The 17,384-nt window shown below is 28.9% G+C and overlaps 1 protein-coding gene across 2 annotated transcripts in view; it reads right to left on the bottom strand.

Annotated features, from left to right (window-relative positions):
- LOC148234800 (trissin receptor-like) overlaps positions 1 to 17,384 on the bottom strand; it is a 62,232-nt gene that overhangs the window by 28,607 nt on the left and 16,241 nt on the right. The window lies entirely within an intron of this gene.

Here is a 17,384-nt window from a genome sequence, read left to right as displayed (position 1 = left end):
TTAATTTCGTTCTGCTTTCCACGATTTTAATTCCTTGGCAGGTGTCACATTTATATTCTGAATTTCTTTTGCAAGATGCAATATTTCAGACCCCGGATTTTATATTAATTTAATCCGTGACGAATTGAGAATAAGATATAATTTCCTTTTTTGCGAGAGAATGTCGGTTTGAGACTAGTTGACTTAATTAAGTCCAGAAAGACGTTAAACTTTTATCGCTCTGTTTCCGAGAGCTTCGGTTATTTTTTAGTCGCGCAAAAAGTCGATTAAATATGAATGTTTTAAGAACAATTTAAAATAGTGGTTCAACCGTTAGTTCACATATTAATTTTATTTACAAAAAATATATTATAATCATTTTGGTTTATTAAAAGCGATTTGGTATCTTCAACATATGTATTTTTTTATAAATTAATTGCATGAATAAGGAGGTTTAAAAATCAGGTTTAGTTTTGGATTTGCAACTCATTTACTTTTTAAAATAGTATATAGGCAGTTTAATACAAAAACACTATATGGTAATTTTATTATAATAATTAACTAGTAGCGTTGAAAAATATATATATATATATATATATATATATATATATATATATATATATATATATATATATATATATATATATATATATATATATATATATATATATATATATATATATATATATATATGCATCGTTCGTTTTATTGTATTTAAAAAAATATCATTGCTAGATATTATTCTAAAACGTTTATTACAAAATTACGAATACAAAATAATACATACTTTGGATTGATACATGTTGTTGATTTTAAACCATTTTTTGGTTTACAAGAGGAATCAAAAATATAAAATTACAGTAATAATTTTAATCAAGATGAAATACAAATTAAATATGAACTATTTAGCTATAGACTATTTTTATATTTTTATTTATGCCTTAATGTTTTTATGTTAATAAATTAATTTAAGTCTGGTCTTTACATCGATTTTGATAATATTTTGAACTGTAATGATGTGAATTGTAGTTATTAAGGTAAGTAATAAATGGCTTGGTAAATAGTTTTGGTATCGCTATATTATAAATAAGATAAAGTTAAAAGGAAATCAAAACGGTTACTCCACACCGAGCAAGCGTGTGTTATATAAGCTGTTTATATAGTTAAAGAATCTTGTAAATCTTTTGTTAAATATTAGTTTTAATGGCATAATGAAAGCAAGCGTTTTGGAGCTTAGTTATTTATTATTTATTAAATCTCTTGCTTTACTTTGGCAGGCGTAAACCGAATACGTTACAACGGGGTAAATCTGTATTAACTGACTTAGTCAATTAGTGACATCTAAAAAATAAATATAAATTATTATATGTAATTTAATTTCACTGCAGCTGTTGCCGGTTTTTTATAATAGCGAATTTTTTATAAATAAAAATTCGAGTGCCGCTGTTGGGGCTCGAATCCAAAACTTCAGAGTTACTAGTCTGTGACGTTAAGGACTACGCTCAGTAAATTTAAGACTGCAGTTTAGATTAATACCCAGATATTTGTCGCTCAACCTTAATTTAAAACAATAATATTTTTTACTTTTAAGAGGCGAAATCATTTTTCCTTATTTTCTTAAATATTCTAAGAAATTATTTAAATGTAATCTATACAAGAAATAAAATATTGACTATTTTATACATTTATACATTTATGAAGTTGCAGTCTTTTGCAGTGTTTTTGCATCAAAGGGATTAAAAAATCAGTTGAATAATATACGGTATTCACTGTTACGTCAACGAAATAGATACCTTCCATTCCGGAATATAAGAGCACCCTTATATCATTTGACTCTCTGGATATCGCACAGTAGCCCAGATACATTTTTCGTTGTATCGTTGTACACCCCATCTGATCCTCTTAAATTTATTTCACTCCCATCAGAGAGCTTTTCTCTTCCTCAATCTAAAGTAGTCCATTTTGTATCGATTAAATCATTTCACGCCTATTTTGCCAGATGTATACATTTTTTTTTGAGCCACGTATAATAGATGTTTTCTTTACGTAATTTATTGCAGATATTTCAAATTTTATAATAAAAAAGTTTCAGATTTTGGGGTCCCAATGTATATTTTGTAAATATATATAGATTATTATATATATATATAATATAAAGAAATTTAGATACCGCTTTCAAGCTGAAAAGTTAAAATGGATCTATATATTTATTAGTAAATTAATAATTTCGTTAAAAATAAGAGATTTTTGGTCATTTTATTTTTAATTCTGTAGTGATTTTATTTTTGGTTGCGATTTTTTTAGCTTCCATGTATTCATGAATTGTTCTTTATATTTAACATAGATTTTTATATTATTTTATTCTAGTTTAAATGTTACTTTATGGGATTAAAAAATGAGATTTATTTGAGCTTATAACATTACTTTTTATAGCCAAACTTGAGACCCATTTATAAAAGCAGTAATCTGTGTTTGTGAATCAACGAAAATGCTTCGTAAATTATTTCCATTCAAAGCAGATCGCAAAGACTTTAAATTTAAAGCCTTGCTGACTTTTGTTTAAGGAATAGTTACAAATGTGGTTTTACAATCTCATATCTTTCACTTAAGAAGTTATGAATTGATTGGACAGTACCACAGAAAGTTGTTTCTACTTTGCAAGATTCCGCTAAATGCATTCCGACAATATTTAGCCCTAGCGACTTTTTAGTGAGTCATTTGTTATTTCTCTTCACGTGTCACTATCCCTTTCTAAAAATAAATATTAAATACTTGGTTTACTAATTAATTAAGTTAGTACAATAATCTTTAATAATTTAAAAAAATATAATATGTGAATAATTCTTTAACTTGTTTAAAAAAATAGTTTGTGAAAAAAAAAATCTACAAATGACCCACATGTGAGTCGCTATGTAAAATAGCTATTTTCACACAAAATAACTGCTTTCACACAAATATACCTCTTTACTTAAAATTTTAAATTCCTGTACAAATTTTAAAGGCGACTAATAATTTCTTGACCCGTTTCATCAAAATATTATCAAAGCATATAAAACGTTCTTTAATTGAAAATTCCAATTCACTGAACTTGACGTAACGCATATTTAATGTTTGTTGCTTATGAGATAAATTTGGAGTCGCATCAACAATAATAGCAAAATATTTAGCCTTATTAACTTAGTCAATGATCGCGTTTCGAACAAACAAACCGCAAATATGAATAAACTCGTTCTCATTGAAAAATAATGAACCTAAATCTCCTGTTGTCTTTTGAAACATACTCTGCTAATATTAGATCATATTTACTTATCAATTCAAATAATCTAAGAAAATCACCGTTGTGTGGATTTCAATTGATAACATAAGATTAACACAAATGAAAAATATTATATCAAGAAAGCGCTTTAACAGATTTTTCCAATGTTTTGAAAAGTTATTAATTGCATTTAGAACCAATTTATTTTATTTCTCTATCAGCTTATGTGCTTTATTTATTAAAAAATGCGTTTATATTAATCAAATAAATATTTTTTTAAACATATTAATTTTATATATCACATATGGCCAAATGGCGGCTCGCGAGCCGCATGCGGCTCCACTGTAGCGAGATCGTAAGGCATATTAGTAATTATGAAAGAAGAAATACTTGATTTAAAATCATTTAAAAATCAACTTGTGATGTAGGTACTTGATAAAACACTTGCAACTGACTGAGCACCTAAAATGTTAGGTAAAAATGTAGGTTTCATTGGCCTTTTAAAAAGTAGCTTTTATCGGTCAATATATTTTTTTGATTTATCCATAATTTAAAATTGTAAATATATTTACTAATTAAAATTTAATTCAGTGAAATGTCCGTTTAGATAAATTTCCGTTAATGCTCTGTTAATTTTATAGAGGTGGTAGTAGTTTGTCTTTACTTTATAATTTATTTTATTTTCCACATCTCAAAGTATTTATCTGGTTTTTTAAATTTATTATCAAATGGTTTTAAGACCGTAAACACCCGTTAAATATCTGTATCGTCAATGTACATAAATAAACGCGTTTTTTAAAATTATTTTTGTGATATCCTTTATATACAAGATAAAAAGAAATGGCCCGAGCAAACTTCGCTGATGAATTTTAAATGGAATTTTACGCGGTATTCAGTGTTTATTATTTAGTGAAACAACATAATTTTTAGATATAAGCATATTAGGCATAGCAGATAGTCAGAGATTTTGTTTTTGCATATTTTATTTATATTATTGATACATTTAAAATAAAAAATAGTAAAAAGGTTGAGGAAATGAGACCGATTAACATGTTGCCTTGTATAGAAAAAATAATCAAACAATTAAAGGATTTTATTATTTTTCAAAATATTCTATGTGAACAACAATTCAAATTTAGAGAAAAATATTCTACTAAAACTGTTTTACTACCAGTAGTTATTAATAATTTATTGTTGGCCAAAAATATAATCAAAATCATTGGAGTGGTTTTCTTGGATTTAATGCGAGCTTTCGAAACAATAGACAGAATAAAAATGTTTAAGAAATCAGAGAATATCGGTGTAAGCCAAATAGTTCAAAGATAGTTGATTATTATTTATTGAAAGAGCAAAAAGTTAAAAAAAAATTGAATTCTGCGTTTCTACGTTAAATACGTACAATATTGTACTTATTTGATACGACAAAATCGCGTAAGTAGTGTAACATTCTTAGATTAACGAAAATTCATTTTTTTTGGCATTGGGTAATAACTAGATGACCCATAGGCATTATATTTATTTTACTAGATATCTACAGCTTTCAAAACGTAATACTTATGAAGTTTTTTTCATGCAATCAGCGGTTATGCAGTATCACCTACATATGTATATTTTTGAAATAAACTTTATAAAACATAATGATGTGTAAGAGAATTTTCGTAAGATGCTATAAATAATCTTGATCATATTTCATACGGAATCAATTTTTTTCAACTTATTGAATTACCGAGATAAGGCCTCTTAATATATTGAGGCCCGAGGAAGATGCCCCTTATACTCCCCTCTGATAAACCTTAAACATATCCCTTAATTATTATTAAAAAAATCTGAAAAATTCAGATAATGATGCGTTGTTTTCATGCTATTGTAATTTAACGCACATTAAAAAATATGTTCTTTTTAATATCTGATTTTTAATTGCAACGAAGAGTCTTAAATTCAACGTTGCTGAATTGAAGCACCCGCATTAATCCTTTGTCACAATTTTAACCGATTTTAATTTCAAGATTGCGTCTAGCACTAAGCTTCAAAGAGGTTGTCGGAACATATAAAAATATTTATTCACATTCGACGTTTTCTGCGGCGAGAAAGAACTTTAATCTTGACGCAAAATGCTTTGTTCCTTTGCTCGCATTGTGTTCGCGGCCTTATTCTGGCAAACATTTTCAAGATTCTAAACGTTCCACACTCTGGAAAACATGTATTTAAACGATACCATGTTCCGGAGGGTTACATGCGCAATATTGGCAAATGGACAATTCGTATGCAGAATTAAAATACCAACCTTTTTCACCCACGGACCACTCGTTACGCCTGGTCGGGAACGTGCATTTAAATTAACTTACGTTTTGCCTTCAAGAGACAACGAGCTTTCGGGATTGTCGACTAACACAAAGGATAATATGAAACTCTATTCATCTTTTAGGCCATCAATCATTTTCTTGTGTACTAGTGTGCGAACATAATGTAATATGATTTTGGTGATGGATACGTGTGTTGTATATCGTGTTTATAATATCTTTATGGAGTGGAATGTGTAAAGATTTTAATAGATATTAAACACGATTTTAGTCTGCTCTCTGCATTTTATATTTTTAACTTAAAAGACATTTAGAGACGAAACTAATAAGCACAATTAATAAAATACTTAAAATCTTTTAGACGTTTATAAAAAAAAGACAAAGCTTTTTTTTCTTAAATAAACACTGAAAGAATAGATTATGCAGATTTATTTTTTGCTCGTCTTTGGAATATATAATGTCTGAACTACACTGTCTGGAAGTTGGCCAAAGACGGCCAAGGACAGAGAATATAGTGGGTTACTTCGGGGTTATTTCAGTCGAGTTCGGTTCTGCCCGCTCTAAAATCTCTCGGAAGTTGTCCGAGATAAAGTGAGGGTAATTCAGTTGCCTTGGCCAGCTTCGAGTCGGAGCTGCTCTTTTGAGCGCGAGCGGTGAGATACTTCCCCTTTCGCTCTCTCGCGTGTTAAGTGACGACAGTGAGAGAGATAATGATATGGTTTTTCGCAAACTGAGATAGAACGAGTAACTTGGTTCAATTTCAGTATACGCGTAGGCGTCCTATGGTCAATACGCATGTCGAGCGCTGCATCGTAGTCACGTGGTCAAGTTATAATACCACATGTTTATCGGGGACTTCAACATAATCTTACTGACATCTATGAATATTTTAGGGCACCAAAAAAGATTAATTATATTTTTGATAGTATATTTTTCTAACAGATATTGTTATTATATTTTTTTTCATATAAAATTAAATAATTAGTGGTACTTGATTTTGTTAAAAAAAATGTATTTTTCTATATCGGTTTATATAAATGTCACACCATAACGAATTCTTATTTAGAATCGATGGCAACAAATTTTGGGATACGCACAGATGTAGTGTTTGTATTATGTAGTGTTCATTTTTATGCCTTACGGCATTTTGCAAAAACCGACAAAGATTTTGCGTAAATTTAATATTTACGACCGAAAAGTTTTCACTGATATTGTATTGGTGAGTGCCCACATAAACTTAATAAAATGACAATCTAAAAATTGCGATTATTTGGTATATTTTTCGATCGCGCGCAAATATGCCAGCTGTACGTGACAGAAGTCGCCGTCCGGACGTCATGGCATCCGGATCGCAGTGTGGCCGCAACTCGGAAGTCGGCGACCTCGGCCGAATTCAGTTGAACTTTGGTTCGGAAAACTTCCAGAGAGTGTAGTGCAGGCATAAGAGCTGCAGACTAATAGATTTCATACATACATATTTAAATATTTAAATGTTGGATTAATTCAGTCATGTCCGAACATATATTTCTAACAATTCCTGTTTCTACTGTTTCATGTTAAATAAATTTTAGCACAGTAAAATAATTAATGATCGACTATATTACAAAAAAGATTACCTAACAATTATTTAATTTTGAGTGTGTAAATAATATTGTTTACTAAGAAATATAAAAAAAAGTATATGATTCAAGTTAATGTGTTAATATATTTTATTAAAATATATATTCAAAGTACACATGTATATTATATATTACAATTATGCTGTCAAATAAAGTACTAATGCGTAGATTTTATAGTTATTGCTCAATATTTTTATACGAGCTTCAGCCTTGACACAGACCTTTTGGGATTTATTTGCTGTCATAAAACATAATATGTAGTTATTAATCGTAATAATTGTGCTAAGCAATATAAAAAAAGTATATGTATGTAAAATATAAGTAGCATATGTATATTTTACATATAGCTTCAAGTTATAGTGAAATTTTTAACATATCATAAAAATATAATTTGTTTCTGCTAAGAGTATTATGTAAATTATTTATAATATATTTATTTAGAAAAATACTCTGTAAAACATTTTTTCACATTAAATTCTTTAAATGTAGTAGTTTTTGAATTGAATCAGTATATTTATGGGAACGTTATAAAATTATATGTTAATGCAATTTAGTAATAATGTGATAATTTTGGCAGCCGGTCAAAAGAGCGTGCGTCAAATGAGCGCCGTCATATAAGCGCTGCATTATAAGCGCTGCGTCATAAGAGCGTTCATCAAAGTAGCGCTATCACAAAATAGCGTACGTCATATGAGCGCTTAAAAAAAGAGAGCACGTCATAAGAGCACAAAAACAACTTGATATATATCAAGTAATGAATATTTTAGGAATTATGTATACAAAATATAAGTAATTGCTAGAAATTTACTAAGAATTAAAATTCACGAGATATAGGCGGTAAACTTAGTATTTTATGTGCCAGAGCGCAATGACGATTAAAATGATTAGACAATAAAAATATTATTATTTATTAATTTTTACGTACATACGAAAGTATAGCTCCCCATCCCCATACATGCGATATATGCATATCAGTGTCGTGCGATAACTTTGAAACAGGGAATGCGGTTAGGGGGGATAGGAACAAAAACTATATTTTTAAATTTATTACAATTTAGATGAAACTCGTAAAATAGGGGGAATGGGAATAAACACTATATTTTTAAATTTATTACAATTTAAGTGAAGCTCGTAAAAAGTACGAATGCTCTCAACCTCACATATGCGCTACTATACAATTAAAAAAAATTTAGTAAAGAAAATCGTATCGATGATTTCTTCAGTGCTCAATTTAAGGCAAATGTTGAATTAAATAATAAGAAAGTTACTGCAAACAGATATATTATTTCCAAATTAATTGACGTGATTTGCTTTTTATCTAAACAAGAACTTTCTTTTCGGGGACACTCTAAAAATAATAATACCGTAAATGAAGGCAACTATGTTGAATTATTGTATTTTCTAAGCGAATCAGACACATTATTAAAAAAAGTGAGAATAGATTGTCAGCTCTTGCATTAATATCAATCGAAAAAAAAACATTTAGACAAATTAAAGAAAGACAATATACTGATTATATAATGCTGTTATTGCTGACTTTTGTAAGAAGGAGCGTCGAATAAAATTAATTTTCAATAAAAATAAATACATAATATGTTTATAAAATAAAGAAAATAAATTTCAAAATATAGTTTTGTTCAGCCCCCCCTAGCCCCATATTATCAATATGTAATAAAAGTATATATGTTTCACCATTTTCAACGAAAGAACGTCATTTGAAAATGTCGTAAATTTGGCACATATAAATTAGATTTAAATAATATAAAACTTGAAATCATCGACATTATACTTTTAGAAGGTCAACAAGTCAGCAACAAAGGTGACCTTCGTGTCACTCTCGCATTAAAATAAATCGAACGAGAAATACATATTTAAAAATAAACAAACAACTTGCATTAAAATAATTCGAATTAGAGATAAATATTTTAAAACTAGACAAATGCAATCTGAGGTGAATGACATTTGTTATTTTTAATGAAGCATAACCTTGAATTGTCTGGATGCATCTAGAAATATTTAAAAAAAATACCAGTAGCTATGCGACCACGGTCGTAAACGGCCGAATGAATTCTTTTGTTACATTTTTCTCGAATAAGTGTTCTCGTTCATATTTTTTTATAATAATATCCGCTTCGATGTTTTTAATTATAAAGTGATAGTGTAATTTAGTGTATGTGTTAGAATTAAGCAGTGTATAATTCAAATTAGTGTAATTTGTTACTATGCAAGGCAACCGACGCGATGCGACGCGTCCCTTCCCCCGCCGGCCTCGTGGGGGAAGGGACGCCGCGCCGATTGACGCCGAAAGCGCGATATTTACAATTCTAGGCATCATGCGGTTGACAAGGTAATGTCTTTGGAATTTTCTGTGTCATATAGTTAACCCTTTGTGCTAGTAACTCAACATCGTATTCCAAGCGTCGCACTCAACTTTCAATGCATTTATTGGCTTTGTGTTCGAGCTAATTTTGCCAATTTCAATGTATTAATGGTAAAAAAGCTTCTGGTAGACACAGTTAAGTAATATTGAATTCTAAACTTATGCAAATAAGTCAATAATGTTAAATTTACGAGTCTAAGTTTATTGTAAAATTTTTCATCGGAATATGGCCGAATCGAGCTGTGTTAAGACCGCATAACGCTTACTTGACAATTTTTAAGTTATTAATTATTCCTCTTAAACTGATTTTTTCCTTCAAAGGTATCTATATTTTTATGATATGGGATGAAACGGGATTATATGCTCTAATTGTGCATAATTGTTACTTAATATTGTGTGTCTGTTATGAAATAAAAGGATTAGAAACAATCTATTTCGCTCGCACTAATAAAATGAGCGATTGACAACTATTGATCTGGGTATCGACATTTTTAGTGGCAACTCAAATAATAATATTAGTCTTTTCGAGCCATTAAATTACTAAGTATATCGTACGTAACAGAATTAGTAATCTGTGTTTTAATTATTTATAAATACATATATTGATTTATTTTTACAAATTATCCATATAATTACGAATGGCGATATAATAATGAACGTTTAAGAAAGTGACGATGAATTTGATATTAACTGTGTGATTATTACTGTGATAGTAATAGTAGTAGGAATTATATCTAACTACTGAGGGGCCGTATACCTGCGCTATTATACGCATTCATTGAAAGTCGAGTCGATAAATAATAATATTTTATTAATAATTTAAAAAAAATATTTATAAATTATTATTTAATTAATAATATTAATATTTGTCAATTTAATGAAACATTATAAAACAAACGTAATGATAAATTTTAAATCAGCGTTTCATTTTAGTACAAAATATATAAGTATATCGTACGTATAAGAATGGGGAGTCATACTTTCGTATGTACGTAATAATTCATAAATAATAATGTTTTCATTGACAAATCATTTTAATCGTTAATACGCTCTGGCACATAAAATATTAATTTTACAGCCTATGTTTCGTGAATTTTTATTCCTTGTAAATTTTTCACAATTTACCTATATTTTGTATACCTCATTCCTAAAATATATATTATTTAATTTTCTTCAAGTATTTTTGCGCTCTTATGATGTGCTTTCTTTTGTCAAACGCTCATATGACTGTCTGCGCATTTGACGCGCGCTATTTTGTTACAGCGCGCTTTTATGACGCAGCGCTTATAATGGAGCGCTCTTTTGACACACGCTCATTTGTCTGCGCTTATTTGTGACGTTGCCGATAATTTTGTATATGAATAGTGTTGTAGACTTATTATAGTTCGATTTATTTGTTAATTAAAATAAATGTTAGACCATCGTAACCTTACAAGCTACTTCTAGAGATTGCAATACCGGTAATACTACATTTAGGCAAAAATTTACCTTTGGTACTACCGGTATTAAAAAATAAAACAGCTAAATTATAGCTTATCTTTCCCAGAATATGTGATTTCATTGTTGGTCTATTCTTTGGAAATTCTCATTTCCATCGTCGTTACAGTTCCAAAAATTTTAACATATCTGCAAAGTATGCAGCCAAGCTTAATTTTGTGTAAGTCCAACCATTATTATTTTAAGAAAAAAAAAACAATAAAAATATGTTTTCATGTAATGAACAGAAATCCAACCAATCATCTTGAGTTCGGTCTTGCTCCTTCAAGATTAGCTTGATATAATTCAGAAACTGTAGCTTGTACCAATATTTCCATATATTCTCTCGTCATTTCTGGTATTATTTTATGCCTACACTCTCAGTAAATTGTCCGAACCGAAGTTACAACTGAAGTCGGCCGAGATCTACGACTTCAAGTAAGCGACCATACTGTCGCAAATTTCATATGCCGTCCGGACGGCGGCTTTTGTCACGTACAGCCGGTATATTTGCGCGCGATCGAAAAATGTGATAAATAATCACAATTTTTAAATTGTCATAATATTAAAATTACACTACTGATAATTATAAAAACTTGTGTGGGCACTCACCAATACAATATCAGTGAAAACTTTTCGGTTGTAAATATTTAATTTACGCAAAATTTTTTTCGGCTTTTGCAAAATGCCATAAGGCATAAAAATGATTCTTCACAATACGAACACCACATCTGTGACTATCCTAGAATTTGTCGCCATCGATTCTAAATAAGAATTCGTTATGGTGTGACATCTATATAAACCGATCTAGTGAAATACACAAGGATATTCGAAATGACTTTTTTTTCACAAAACCAAGTACCACTAATTATTTAATTTTATATGAAAAAAAATATATTAACGATATCTGCTAGAAGAATACACTATCAAAAATATTTTTAATCCCTTTTGGTTCTCTAAAATATTTAAAGATGTCAGTAAGACTCTGTTGAAGTCCATGATAAACATGTGGTATTATAACTTGACCACATGACTACGATGCAGCGCTCGACATGCGTATTGACCATAGGACGCCTACGCGAATACTCTCTCACTGACGTCACTTAACACGCGAGAGAGCAAACGGGGAAGTATCTCACCGCTTGCGCTCGAAAGAGCAGCTCCGACTTCGGTTCGTTTGCGACAATGTTCGGAAGCGCTCAAATCTGGCCAAGTCGACTGAATAACCCCCACTTTAACTTATGTTATCGGTAACCTCGGACAACTTCCGAGAGATTTTAGAGCGGGCAGAACCGAACTCGACCGAAGTAACCCCCTATATTCTCCGTCCTTGGTCAACCTTGGCCAACTTCCAGAGAGTGTATTGCAGGCATTAGACTTTTTTTGTGGGACCAGCCGTAGAGATAAAACCAGATTATTTTTCATTTTTTATGGTTATACTTTACATTTAAAAATAATGAAAGTGAAAACAATGTTGTTATATTTACATACAAATAAAGAATTAATATGTTCGGAATATTTTTAATCCCGCACGTGTGTTCAGTAACAATTGTTTTTGAAACAGTGAAAATATCATAAAAAAATATGCCGGAACGCCGTTCCACCGCGTTACATGACAAAAAAATCCTTGTATATGTATGTATGTTTAATACATTTATATTGAAACAATTTATAATATTTATCTATATATAAAATTCATAAGCGACGAGACCCAAGTTTGTTTTTATGTGGGATTTTTGGGATTCTGGAATTGACATTCCTGTAAACATCTTGATAAGAAAAATATTTTCACGTTATATTTTAGACTTGTTAATATTTATACGTCGTTGCTATACAAAATGATGGTCGTTTTAATGGCATAAAAATATATAATAAAAACCGTTTGCTACGCCTACCACTTCAAAGCTAACCACTGTTCTCTTCCGGCAATTATCCGAGTTAACATTACACTGACATGACAAAATCGCCTCTGGGGAGAAGAAGAGAGGGGGGATAGACTGAAAGACTAGAACGAAAATAAACCAAAAGCCGCAAAATTTCGACCGGTGTAACTCACAGAGACATTAATGCGATAAACATCGGAGCCGGTCGAAACTTTTATCGCCGCTGATTCTTTCTTCGTTTGTCTTACGAAATGCATAAATTCTGATCAAAGATAATTGTTAGTTGCCGGATTTTAGCTGGCAGATACGGAGCTTTAAGCTCGACACAAAAGCTTGTGTAATTTATGTCCTGACTGTTTAAAAACCGCAATCGTAAAAAGTGTGTGCGGTTTCAAACGATGCAACATTATGTAATCCGTTTTATACGGCGTGCGCGGCCCTGTAATGCCCTTTTATTTTTGGGTTACTGGTAACTCTTTTATGGCGCCGAGCGACGTACGATTTGATAGCTTTGAAGGGTATAAAATAATGCGAAACTAGATTGAAATGTTTGTTGAGTCATTAAAAATATATTTTAGGACGAAATCCCTACATGATTTCAACGTTGTACGAAATTACATCGTACAACGAATTTAAACTTTTATGCCACAAGGATATCATAATAAAACACAATTTATATTTTTAAACATGTTTAAATACAACTAGAAAATATTTTTTTTTATATGATATACATATATACATATATTAGATTTTTATTTAAAACATTCTTAAGATACAGCAGTATCTTATGGTAAATTTATTCAGCGGAACCGTTAACTTTAGAGTCATTTAAATGACTATTTTAAATTATTGAAATATAAATAGCAACTCGTTTCGACAAAAGGTTGAACTAACAATAAAAATACGCAATACTACAATTGCGTAATTTTACATTATTTCACTATTAACAATCTTCAATGGGTTACTTTTTAAAGGCGTAAATATATTTTGTTTGTTAAGTATCAAGTGATGCAAATTTCCCACAAACATCCGCATCTATTATTCGCTAGAGCTGTCTCAAAACAAAAGTGCTTTATCATATCGCCATCATCACAAGGCGAGAGTATCAGAGACGATTCGAGACATAATGCCTAGGTACGATCAGAGATGAGCTTAGACAGCAAACGGTATCCGAGGCAAATTAAGAGAGACATCATTCAGAAAACATCACGTTTCTCCGCCAGCACTCAGTCTATAAAATATAACTCGACACTATTTATCTATGGTAATTTGTACATATTATTTTTTTTAATAAAATGTGATCGTGTTATCGACATTTAAATCAGGATATTAAATAAATGTAGTATGTAAAGTCTTTAAAAAAATATTGCATATAGTTTAGTACATATCAATATTTTTAAGTGTATATTTTATTTCTATATTAGAAATTATGTATAAAATTGATCTTATAACAGTTTCAAGAAACTAGTTTTGCAACAGCACTAAAATTAATATACACTGAAATGCTTTATGATGTAAAAAAAATATATTTAAAAAAAAATAAAATGTTGAATAGTGTAGTCTATAAGATGCTTGACTGATAACCCAAAGGCCACTGGTTCGAATCTCTGCATCAGACTTAAATTTGTATTTATAAAAATGCGTTATTATTAAAAACCTGCCCTAGCTGCAAAGTGACTACTACTAACATACTAATTTAAATTAATAACATATAATCACCTCTTCTCTTACTTTCAGTCTAGTGTTTTAAATTATTACACGTAGGTATTAGTTATGGCTTATTGACTAATTTGGTACTGATTTATTCCATTGTAAAACATTAGGCTTACGCCTTTTGAGTTTAGATTCAAAATACAATACCGCGTAAGAATTATAATTATAGTAGATGCTATTGGTCACAAAATACCTACTAAAGAGTTATTCTAAAAATAATTGATTTTCTGAGAAACTAAGATTGCTTATAAATATAAGTAAGTAGATACAAAATAATTATAAAATATATGTATAAAAACCGGAAATTATTTAGAGCAATAGAATTATAAAATCGGTGCAAGATGTGAATAAATGCGGTGTAAATATGTACTAAAGCACAGCTTATACATTTCATAGAATGACAACGTTGAAAATTTTTACCGATTGTGATTTTTTATTAATCATTGTAACCTAATAGATAAGTTTAGTGCGTCACAAGGTTAACATAGTTTAAATTTATATTTTAATGTACAAAAAAAATACAAGTACGATAAAAAATAATATATAGTAAGAAAATAATAATAAACCGTTATGCAGCAATAAGTCTGATTTTGCTCCGTATTATTGAGATTTAAAGAAGCAAAAATTGTAAAGGGCGTTGGAGTTTATAAAATTATTATTGATACGAACCAGAACTTTAGACATTTTGGTGCCACCACATCGTTTCCGACTTTAGCCGAACTAGCATCAAGTGGAGCTACACCGAATCGACAAAGACGACAATTAGGAACACGAAAAAGCAGCCGCTTTTTATCATCACGACAAAAATAATAAATAAAAAAATCGTAAAAAATGAAATTAAATTCTGGTTGTACGGTGATAAATTATATTAATAAAATAACTGATTGTACCATTTTAATGTTACTGACTTTTTTTAGCACTTATAGTTTTTTTTTGCCATAGTCATTAAAAAATAATATTATTTATTTAATAAAATAGTAACAAAGTACTTTACATAAATAAACGCATAATTTACATGTCGATCAGATAATTTAATTTTAATAACTAGAAGCTATTCTTAAGTTATATTATAGTTAAATGAAGTTGAAAAAATATAAAAATTTATTACTGTTGCTGTAGCTTTGTATAAAAATATTGATTAAATCGTTGTCAAAAAAATCTATAATGGCACAAATTATTATTAATTCTAATATATATTATATAATATAAAAAACTAAAATATGATAATTGAAAATAGTGTTCTTTCAATTCTTAAACATAAATTTATTATTTTAATTAATGTATAATTAGTTATATCTAATAAATATGTTTTTACTAGTGTTAGTTTTATGATTTTTGTAGCTACATTAATTTTTCACAAAATTTTAATTAATAATTATCTTTGTTCAAAATGTATCGTTACACAGAATTTACGGATGAGGCGTCATCATTAAATAGTTTCAATGTCTCTGGTCTAATTGTATCTGCCCACGTCAAGAAATCAACCTCCTTTGTACTAAATTTCAGAAGAAATATGGTTCAAAGGAAACATCACTTGAAAATAATACTAAAGGAAATTCGCGAGAGTTTAAATTTAAGGACACTCTTAATTTTCTTATGAAAGAGGAGAATAACTGGTAAAATAACTTGCAGATTTGTGTAAATAAGTATGGTTATGTGTAAACAGTTTATAAATATAATTTAAACATAATTTATAATAGCACTAAAATTATACAAATACATATATAAACATTTTAAAAAATGGCAATTTTTTAGTAGGTAATTCACGTCTTATATATGCAATACTTTAAGTGTAATCTAAAACATATAATTTATCTAATAATTAATATTTACTATAAAAAAATTAAAATTCAATGTAGAGTTTTTTATTATTACTTCAAATAAATATTTTCCAAAAACTATTGTTCATTTCTTAAATTTAATATTTTTTACATCTAAGTAAAATTTTAGTTTTGTTAAGAATATTTGATATTTTTAATTTTCTAAATAATCGTAATTTTAGAGTTAATTGTAATCGGTAGTTTGTTTTAGTGTCTGTCCTAACCAACGTCTCGTCACGTTACTGATCTAATTTTATCAACCGACTTCAAGGAATCAAGTCCTTTGTACTCAATTTAAAACAAATAGGGATCAAAGGAAACCCCACTAGAATATGAATAAAGGAATCGGAATTAAAGGGCGCTCATAGTATATTATTAATGATAGGGGCAAATCACTACGATTCAATGTGAACGATATATGGGAAATTAATTAATATATGTTTTAGAATAAAGTGATATTAATTAAAATAATTATAAAGTGAGAATTGCGAAACATAGATTATACACAATACATTTTATTTGATTAATTGGAAATTCAATTAAATTTATTGTATAGCAAAGCTTTAATTTATTTATAGTTGATTGAACGTGATTTTATCTCTTTTCAAGCTTGCCACATTATTGGCATCGTTAAAATTTGTTATCATAAAACGTTTATGTATAATTAATTGCAGATCTTAAAATAGATTTATATATAACATATTTACATTTATTTATAACCATTCGCTCCAATTTCATCAAAGTTTATTTAACTTATTTGCTATCACTAATATATATATATATATATATTGTTTTATAAATATTTTGGAAAGCTTTGTTTACCTCACTGAAAAATTTATATATGAGCAATGTAAATTTGATTTTATTAAGAAAATACATTTCTCTCCTCTTACAAAAATATATATATAATATTTTTTATATATTAGATTAATTTATTCACAAACTATAAAAATGTACA

This window comes from Plectrocnemia conspersa, unplaced genomic scaffold, assembly GCF_051122295.1.
Source record: "Plectrocnemia conspersa isolate PC_06_02 unplaced genomic scaffold, ASM5112229v1 ptg000005l, whole genome shotgun sequence".
Classification (NCBI taxonomy): Eukaryota; Metazoa; Arthropoda; class Insecta; order Trichoptera; family Polycentropodidae; genus Plectrocnemia; species Plectrocnemia conspersa.
The sequence above is the reverse complement of the archived record's forward strand: the minus strand, read 5'-3'. Positions and strand labels throughout refer to the sequence as shown.